The following is a 10,309-nucleotide window of genomic DNA, read 5'->3' on the forward strand; positions in this document are numbered from 1 at the left end:
CGAACGTAACTTAGACGTAGTGCTCTTTCTTTCATTCCATTTAAAAATCAATTAACTCTTTGCTATGATTGCTTAGCTTACTGTGGCACAACTCTGCATATCTCTGGTTTGTTTAACTAACCTTGACGTACATTAAACCGAGCACAGTATCACAAAGAAAAGTATCTTAGAACGCTACTTCTAAACCATAACATACATGCATGCACATACATAAATGAAATTGTTAAGTGTCTGAACATTTCTGCTCAGTCAGTAAGTACATGAAAAATGATTTTTTTGTACTAAATACCATTATAAGAGACTGTCTTGCAGTAAATTTCCAGTTATTCTGAAGTGGTAATCAGTGCTGAGTACGTTTCTGTGCTTTAAAAGGATCCATAGTCCAACATAGTCTAAGGAGATTCTTGAGCGGCAGTCTAGATATGAGAAATGTTATTTGAATTAAGCACAGTTTATACTCCTATCCATTTTTATAGTACTTCTTTACTTTCCAGAGGTTCTACTTAATGTTTAGGCTTTCTCTGTAAAAGCACATGCAATAAAAACATTGCTGCTGCTGCCAGCTTGTATGCCTGAAAGCTCTTTGCCCTTCCCCCCCTCTCCCAACTTTATCAGTTTCTTTAATAAAAGATATTAAGTGTCTTCACAAACTTGTCTCACCGAGAGAAGAAAATATCCCCTGCTCCAAAGAAAATATCAGTTATATTTAATGATTAAAACAAATTGGTGTAAGACATAAGGCAACTACAAGAAAATTCTGGGGAGTAGCAAGGTATAAAAGTTACAATTTTCTAGCCCTTCTGAAAGAGGGTTTTGGTTCTCATAGTAGAAATGAGTTTTAAGGAAAAGGTGTAAGTAAGTAAGTGGCAAATGTATTGAATATTAAACAGACTTCTGATATTTTTCTTCCGAATACCAAATAACTACTAGACTAAATGGTAAAGAGTCTTCAGCTGAGGTCTCACTTCCTTCAGAGGCACTGGTCACTGAAGCAAGGTGAGCTCAGCAAGCACTGGCATTTTCTAGGCAATGGTGAGATTGCAAGTGAAGCAGTTAGTTACTGCATCCTACTTGCTGCAGCTCATCCTTCATTATTGTGGGTAAATGAATGAGAACCACAAAATATAGCAAGAAATCTTTCAAGATGGTGCTTTTAAAAGTGCATGGGTAGGGACACTTTTCAGTAAGTCAGTCAGGAAAAGAAGATGGCGCAGTTGGAGATGTTTGTTGGCTTATCTATCTTGGCTGCTCTAAAGATACTGCAGAGCTCTGAAACCTGTTTCTTCTGTAGTTTAGGCTCTCCCATTAAAGAGAAGCTGCCACTCATGTTACTTGTGCTCCTCAGGGGAAAAAACAGGGTTGTGTGTGACCAGGCCAAGATTTGGATTAGCTCTCCAGAGGCAGAGGATTAGTGCACTAGGCAAAAATAATACCCTTAAAGGAGGAAGGCTTTAAGGTTTTCAACCATACATATTTATAAACTGGCTCAGAAAGGTTTGGTTAACGAGATGATAAGCTGTCAGCAAGGGTCTCTTCCACCTAAGGTTCTTCCTTTCCTAAAGAAAAAAAATCTTACCAAAGCAGCTCCACAGTCAAATTAAACTATACATTTTCAGCTTCAGAGATTGTATTTCACCATGTGTATGAAACAGGTTTTGTTGTAGCATGTGAAAAATTTGCAAGTGGTCTTTTTTAATCATAAAACCCAGTAACATTATTTAAAAATGCTTGGTCTAGATATAAAGCATACAGGGTGTGAATATCTTGTTTCTTGCAGCTCTCACACTCATCTCCCCAGAAATACCACTGCAACTTGCTGGGAGCCCAGGGTTTTAGGAACCGAAATCCTTTTCACACTGTCTGACTGGCTGAGGATTGTCCAGAGAGGTCAGGTTTCCAGCCGAGAGTTTCTCTGTCTTGCAAGCAGAGGCAAGGACATGAAAACCTGGGTGTCTGGCTCCCAAGGTAGGAAGCGGTCGGGCCTCCAGCTCCCCAGGGCAGCCAGAGCTGTGCAGCCCTGCCAGCCGTCACGGCGTGATGGACACAGGCTTCCCCTTTCAGGGAGAGTTTTGTGTATTTGGCTGCTTTCTGGCCCAGAGACACCGATTTTGAATCACTGAGTGTCCTGAGTAGCATGGCAGGGAAAATGGAGGGAAGAAGGTGTTTCTCAACAGCCTGTGTTTGACTAGAGTTCTGTGAAAACTAACATGCTCATGAAACACTTCAGTTTTGACAAATCAGTATATTCTAATGAAAACCTTGTACTAGGAATTTCTGGGTGGGCTGTTTTACACTCCTTTTTCTTGTTTGCAGCTGTAAATTAAAAAAAAAAAGAAAAAAAATCAGGTGGTACTCCTGTCATAGTATGTCTTCCTTTTGCCCTATGTCCAGCCCAGCTGCATTCCTCCTTCTCCAACAACTTCAACGGTTCCAAAGGCTGTTTGGAATGAAATGGTCTTCAAGTGCTTTTACAGGAAATTGTTTTTTTGGCAGACTGACAGAGCTGCTTCCCCTGGAAAACACAAGTGAGGTAGGAGATGAATTACACAGGACAACAAAAAGACACTTCCTTAACTGAAAAAGGTTCACTCTGGCATGTATCAGAGGTGGCAATACATTAATGAGAGCATTTCTAAGACGAGCCATTTATAGAAGTGTCTGTTAAGCAGCCAAACCATAGTCACCACTCTCTCCTTTATAATTATTCACCCAAAAAACACTAGTAGTTAAAAACCCATAACGACAGTCAGGAATCTGCAGTTTGGGTAGTAAATAAATTTTATGATCATATTGCAGAATAGAAATGCAAACAGCAAGCCTTTCAACTAGAAAAATTAGCTTCCTGGTCAGCTATCAATATGTCATTCAGCTTCCATTTAATGAAGTTTGAAATGAAAATATTATTATTATTTTCCAAAGGCATTTAATGTGTTCAAAATGACACCTTTATAAAAGTAATGCTAGACATGAAATCTTGCTGCATTATCAGTAAGAAATATAATTACCATCAACAAAGCACAATCGTATAAAAAAAGCCCTCTGGTCCTACAGATTGGGCACTCTGTCTTCTGCATACTATTGACTGTTTAAATGAAAGAAACAATTATGAGGGGAAGGCTGCAGAACAAGCAGATACTCAGCTAATCCTGCAAATGAAACTAGCAGCCATAGAGACATGCAGCTCCAACCGCATGCAACTTCTGTGCTTAGAAGGTATGTATAATGAGTAAGTTGTCAGTGAATTGAACATGTTGTACCTGATCCATGCTGAGGTCCACAAACTGTTAAAAAAATGCAGTATTAGTCTCCACTTATGCCAACTGCACTCCTGGATTTTGCACGCTCGGTCCTTATATACTTGTCAGATGCTACCAATGCAGTCCAGTAGGGATTGTAGTAAGCACTGTATTTATCCACCCTTATTCTGGATGAATGATCTGGTCCTATGCACTGAGAAATGCAAAAAGCAAATGCATATCCCAATTTACATTCTTGATAAACAGAATTTTGAACTGTGTTTTTAATTCTTGGGGTGATTAGCAAAAATAGTAGCTTACCAGGGAGTTTTAGCAATGAACAAACAAACAAACAAATTACCGATTTCTAAATTTGATTTGCATTGTAAGAGTAAGAAGTATCAGCACAACTTCTGAACATGAAAAAAGGTATAAACACAATGCCATCTTTCCAACTAGGGCTCCTCTGAATACAGAAACCATAAAGAGGATTACATCTGGTTTACTGCTACTGTTTTTCTGCAGGAGCCAAGGTAAGTTCTGGGTGCGTGCGTAAATCAGCCATGCAATGAGAGCATGGTAGGGCTGGCGTGCCTTGGTCGAGCCCTTCCCAGCGTGGCAGCTGCCGGTGGGAGCTTTTTCTGAAGTGATAGCTCAGAATCCATCCTCTGTGGGACTGTGTGGTAAGAGATACCATTAGCTGTAGTCGCTACATTTAGGCAATTACGTGGAGGTATTTCTGATCAATTTTTAGGAGCATTTTCTGTGAGTGCTCCTTATGCTTATATATTGTGAAAAGCTTAATGATGCATTTTACTTCTTTCTTTACTCTCTCTTCTGCTGTCCGCCTCCATCTCTGGCAGGTTTGTGGTTTTTTTTTTTTCCCACCCTCAGTGAAACACTTACTGTCAATAGCAATTTTTAGAGGAACAAGCTATTATACAAAGGTCAGGGAATTTTGTAAAGATCATAATTGCCTAAAGGCTTCATTAACCTTTACAAAATAGTGGTTGCTGGATTACACAACATACAATTAAATGACCATTAACATCCAGAGCAATTAATGAAAGTAACAACCTCAAGGTACTGCAAATCACATAGATGCTACCCAATACCGGTCTCCAAGTACAAGTCTCATTCCAGCAAATAGACTTGAAAGAACATGTTCTACAAATGACAAAGACTAGTTTCTGTGGAGTGCACAATCCAGGCAACATATTTACCTTAACAGATTACTAGTACCTCACAGAACATTATGGTGAGATTGAGTGGAAGATCCAGTGCCAACAGTGTTGTCCTCTTTCTGCAGGCATTAAGAGTCTCACGAGTAATAACTAGTTAAAGTAATGAGACCCTGTCCCTTTTGTTTGACGGGATACCAGAGAATGGAAATCTGTATTTTCCCAAAAATTTTTTCCAGGCACTAAGCTGATGACCCATATTCTAGTAAACAGGCACACAGAAGTGAGGCTAATCTACCTCTCCAAATAATCTGTTCAGCTTGAAAGCAATGAAGCTTACCTTGTACTGTTAACCTAAATGGAAAAGCTTATCCAGTTTCAGCATTGTTATTTCTGCTGATGTCGAGTGTTTCTTTGTAACAAACCATTCCTGCACTTTTCCTAATAAAACTTAATAAAAAAACATGTTGAACTGAAAAATATATGCTTTAGTAACTAGAATTGTGACACAGTTACAAACTAAAAAGAAAAAAAAAAAGGATAAATATTGGTGTATATATTTACCTAGAGGAAAACATAAGCAAATAATGTTAAAGATAACAGATCATGTTATCTTTATCAGTTGGAAAAAGCAGAATTATGGTTCGCTGTAATGTTAATTTAGTCCCTTCTTTGTACGTAAGTATGGAAGGGTGCCGTCCGAGGGATTCCAGGCTTCATTTATCATACACTATTCAAATTCTCTCTGAAGGTGGAGCTATTGATTTTCTCATGCTTTTCCCACTCTGTGGCACTCATTGCTACAGTATCAAAGTACTTCTCAAACATGAATTAACTAGCCTATGTAATATTATTTTATTGGTGTAGAATTACACTCAGATGAAGAACAGAGATATAGTAAGAAAGAGTAACGTTAAGTGTTATCTACTAGTTTTGGACGTACCTTATCTATCTCATGCTTTTTTGAACAACTTACTTACTTAAGAGGTTTGAATATGAGTATTTAAAAAGACAGACATACATGCCGTTGCTTGTGACCTCATATGAAGTTCTAAATACCGAGCATGGAAAGGTTGATTTTAGCTGGTGAAGTGTCTTTGTGCAGCTGAAGAACAGTGCCTATAAGGAGCAGAGGGCGTAAACTTTTTTTCATGCTGAGAGTATTTCTGTAAGAAAGATGACTCTGATCTCATCTACATCCTTGTTCATTTGTATTCCATCTGAGTCGAGGTCAGTTATGTTGATTTGAATAGGAGGGGTATAATCTGCAGCGTACCAAGAAAAAGCCAACAGATCTTTGGGCTTTCATGGGAAATAACGATCTTTCATATTTCCTCATTCTTTTTTTTGTTTTGTTTTGTTTTCACCCTTTACTGGGCGAAGGCGATGACGGTGTAAGAGGTGATGGAGAGGGCACTGCACTGTGTCACCCGAGAGACCTGGAGGCTGAGGTTATGAAACCAGCCAAAGAGACTAGAGCGGGCACAAGAAGGTTGAGGGTGAGGCAGAGAGCTAGAAAAGCATGGTACTGTGAATTTGATGAATACTGGTACTTAATTACAGTTGCGGATTGCATCATTACTATGTAAGAGGCGATGCAGCACCTGCTCAGTGTACACTGTACAGCCTTGAAAAGGAAAAACATCACATCCTAAAAGGATACCATAGAACACTGCACATGAAGAGCAAAGAGTGTCCTTGCTCTGCAATACACTTTTGAAGTACAAGAAAAGACCAGTGTGTTTTTTTTTCTAGGGCTTCAAATTGCAAGAGAAAGCTAATATAGGTAGTCTTGCTAAATTCTCTCTATTAACATGACAGTAAAGCCCAAACCTGCATATGGATAGTTAAGCATTGTCAAATATTTTTCTACTATTTTATTAAATATAGGCATGTCTGCCATTCAGGTACTCTACCATTTGAAATGAAAAAACGCAGATCCTACATCATATGGCCTTTCATTTATTGCCTTTCTGTTATATATCTGTAATTTTCTGTTGTTTATTGAATAGTTTTATAATCGCATATATAGATGATTTGCTGAAATGAGATCTTTCAGTATCTCTCTCATAATGTCAGGTGGGTGTATACACATGAATGTGTTTTTTCTTTTCACCTTCTTTGGGTTGGGCTCTCTTGTTTTTCTAACATTTTTACTTGGGATTTCCTGTTTTTTTTCATGGGGCTGTTTATCTAACAAACAAAATGCCACTTACTTACCTGGAAAAAGATTTAAAGTATTTCATGAAGATTTTTACTTTTAACAGGTTTAGAATTTAGCTGGAATATATTCATACCTATAAAAGCATTAGCAAAACAGCTTGCTTTTTTTTTCTTGTTGTTGTTGTTCGCAAGTTTGGGTAAAACATTAAGAGGGGAATTACTACCTGCTCATCTCTAAAAGCAAGCAAGAAAGGTGAACTGGTTGCATAGCAACACCACCTACAAATAACCAGGCATTTTCAGATATTTTACAACATTATAAAGAAGAAAGAAATGCAATTTGAGCCATGCTGAATATTTTATGGAAAACTTATTCTCCAGCCTACCAACAGAACAGCCATTTCCCCTAAGCATCTTCAGAGGCAAGAAAGGAACCTAAAGTTTGACTCCCTGGTAGCTTTGAGATCTGAAATGTGGAGTGTAATTAGCTGTAGTGCTTTTTTATTACCACAACTTGTTCTACAACGGGCCTACTGCAAACCTGTCTTCATGTGAGGTACTCTAGGTTTCTATGAAAATCTCTGGAACAGAATCGCTCCCAGAGAAAGCATGGTTTATAACTTTACCTGTAACTTGCATCTGGTTTTATAGGTAAGTTACTTACAGCACCTAAAATTCAGATGGATCAGTAGCATCCTACATCCATTCGGTCAAGTTAGAGTTAATATTTGATAAACCAAAAATGCCCTTTCGTCCTTTGTGGGCAGAATATCCAAAAATCTCCAGAAAATTACACTGGTGCTAAGTCTGAGTATCATCAGACTGTTTATGAAGGTAAATGCCTAATGACTGTTTTTACATGGTATGTTTTTCTATGTACTCTCCCATTTATCTTCCCCATTCTGATTACAGGGGTGCTTGGTTACTGTATGTAACCAGCATTTCAAACTTTTAGGGTGGCTGTTTCATTTCTGTGGTTAGTTGTGTTTTCAGGAACAGCTATTTGTTTGTGTGTGCAGGTCTAGAATTTTGGCATGTCAGGAGTTAAATGACATAGTTATGATGTGTGTGTGATTTTTCTTTTTTTTTTTTTTCATTGTCTTTCTGAAGAAGCCAGTGCCTAGGCCCACATTTTGAAACTGCACTCAGAAATTTTCAGTGAAGTTGAATTCTGAATTTTCCCTATTTCTGCTTATTGTGTGCCCAGTCCTTAAATTGTCTGTCAAAATTCCTGGTCTGATCAATGTTGTATTCCTTTTTCTTTCTTTAGAAAAAGGATCACACCGCAAGTCAGCATTAAGCACTGAAGTTCAATTACTTGTATTTGTTTAATTTATAGAGTGATCGTTTGACATAGAAGAGAAAGTAGGAACACGAAAAGAATGAGAGAAAAAAACTTAATTTAGTACAAGAGAAACAGGGTAAGTATGGCTTTTAATGTTGCCTTCTGAGCTGTGTGTGAGGTTCACACTAGCATGCTTCAGTGACAAGCATTTTTAGTTTTTGCAACAGTTGATGTTGTCTTGAAGTAATTAATTGGCAAAGAAGCTACTTAGTGTTATCTGGGGTATTGTAGTTTTATTGCAACGATGTCTGTGATTTAATTTTGCATAGTATAATCTATTCCCATTTTCCTCTACTGAGTGTTAACAAAGAAATGCTTTCAACCTTCCTGGCATTCTGATGGAAGGTGACCACTAAGCTGAAAATTGGTCTTGTGAAATTTTCCAGAAATTCTTCAAGGCAGTTTATCAGAATCTGAATTGCAACTGATGTTTAGCAGCAGCTACAGGTAGGTGCAATAAGGTAAAGTGATGGCAGTGTAAGAGGGAAGCAGCAGCACCTTGTACTGGGTGCTCGCAGAGAGCTGGTAGTATGTGCTGTGAGGTACTCTGGAGAAGGCTTCCCGGACTGTCAGTATTCAGAGTGCGATGGGCACCTCCCTTCCTCCCTCCCAGTGCAATAGCAAGACTAAACCATGATCGTTCATTGTTAGTAATTAATAGGATTAGATATTTCAGTCACTGTTGGTCACTGGTTTGGAAAACCAGCACCTTATATTTTAATCTGCTTTCTTTTTCTAAATGTCCAGAACATAACACTTAAAAAAAAAAAAAAAAAAAAAAAACCAACAAAAACAAACAAACAAACAAAAAACCAAAACAAAACCCAACTCTGATGATGTCAGGTTGCCACTTTTGTAATCTTCACAGCATCCTCTGAAAATAACTTCTTCTCTTATTTACCCATCCTATTACTGTCTTCCTCATATTCCACCACTGGCACACATCAGTGCAATGCACCTCACTGCAAAGACAGAAGCAGCGATACATTTTATTGAGGTAAAATAATAACTTGACAGATTTCACTAACTTTGACAATGTTCACCCTACTAACTACTGCATGGCACAAACATACAAAGCAAGATTGAGTGAGTGAGTTAGAATGATTCACACAGAGGCGAGAGACACAAAGCCTAAGCACTACCCTACCATTGACTTACAAAGTTCAAATCAGACCCCATGCCTGTCTGTACTGATTTTTGCAGCCTACCTGCAGCTCGCCCAATCTTAGTCTCAGGCTTGCTCAAGCATTTACATCTAATTGAATTCTCTGTACAATGTTTATAGTAATATTCAGTAGCTACGTGCACTAGTAATGTCTCATACTATGAATGCAGCATGCTATATTACTCACTTGCCAAGGGTCTGCTGTGGGTAAAGGATCTCTCTGCCTTGAATAAGGAAGGATCTCTTAGTCTCAGCTAAGGAATCTGATGCTAATACTTAGAGATAGAAGTACTTGTCTGCTAGTCAATAGTACAGACAAGACAGATCTCTTCATTTTACCTCTGGTATCTCATTTTACACTTTGCCTGTCTTGGATTTTTGGCCTTCAAAACCACCTTTCAAAATATTTTTCAAAGCGCCTTCACTCCCTCGTATGTCAGCCACCAGCTCACAACTTCACCACAATGATAGGACGCCTCTTGCTCCTTACTCAGCCTAAACCAAAGTACATCTAGGAGTCAAGTGGATCCACCACAAGCATTCACGCTTCCGCTGTGTACGCCATTTAAAACAACAAATCTATGAATGGGTAACACTTGTAGGAAGAAAGGGGACATGTACACATAACAGGTACAACATTAAAAAAATCCCAGAGACCTGTGGGATGACCCTTAGTTTTCTTCAACAAACAGAAATCATAGGCTGTATACCCATCACTGAGTCGTACAGAAACACCTATGTACACATTCACAGAATGTTTCTGCTGTTGTCTGCAGTGCTTGAAGGAAACCTAGCCAGGATTTCATCATGAAAAACTAGCACTGTTCATTATAAAGCAGGCAGCGTTGTGTAAGTAAACCAAGATCTATGCTGCCTCCAATTCCTCCACCTGACACAATAGCTCATGCCCATCAGTAGGAGAGGAGTCTTAAGACATCCTGCCAACATCTTCATTTTTGCATTATGGACAGACGGTTATGTTCACTGGAGCCTACACACACATGCTGTACCCCGTGCCATTCCTTTGCGATAACTGATAATGCCACTATGAACAACAGTTGCTTAACCCGAAGCAAAACAACCTTTGCTACTCTAGCTTGCCTATGCACTTTGTCTCTCTGCTGACCACTCCCACATTCAAAACATCCCATCTGTGCAACACACAACCCAACAGTGTTTGAAACAAAACATTATGGAAGTTCAGAGTCTCAGACTTACG

At 38.7% G+C, this 10,309-nt stretch overlaps 1 long non-coding RNA gene across 2 annotated transcripts; it reads right to left on the bottom strand.

Annotated features, from left to right (window-relative positions):
• Positions 1-218: 218 nt before the first annotated feature.
• LOC115343235 lies at positions 219-8,889 on the bottom strand. Of its 2 annotated transcripts, none has more exons than XR_003924056.1 (3): positions 8,827-8,889; positions 4,758-4,867; positions 219-3,450 (listed from the first exon to the last, which is right to left on the bottom strand). It is a non-coding gene; the product is annotated as an uncharacterized LOC115343235 (long non-coding RNA). The 2 variants fall into 2 exon arrangements; XR_003924055.1 differs by having other exon boundaries at positions 219-2,512; positions 3,258-4,867.
• Positions 8,890-10,309: the final 1,420 nt, after the last annotated feature.

This window comes from Aquila chrysaetos, chromosome 6 (assembly GCF_900496995.4).
Source record: "Aquila chrysaetos chrysaetos chromosome 6, bAquChr1.4, whole genome shotgun sequence".
NCBI lineage: Eukaryota > Metazoa > Chordata > Aves > Accipitriformes > Accipitridae > Aquila > Aquila chrysaetos.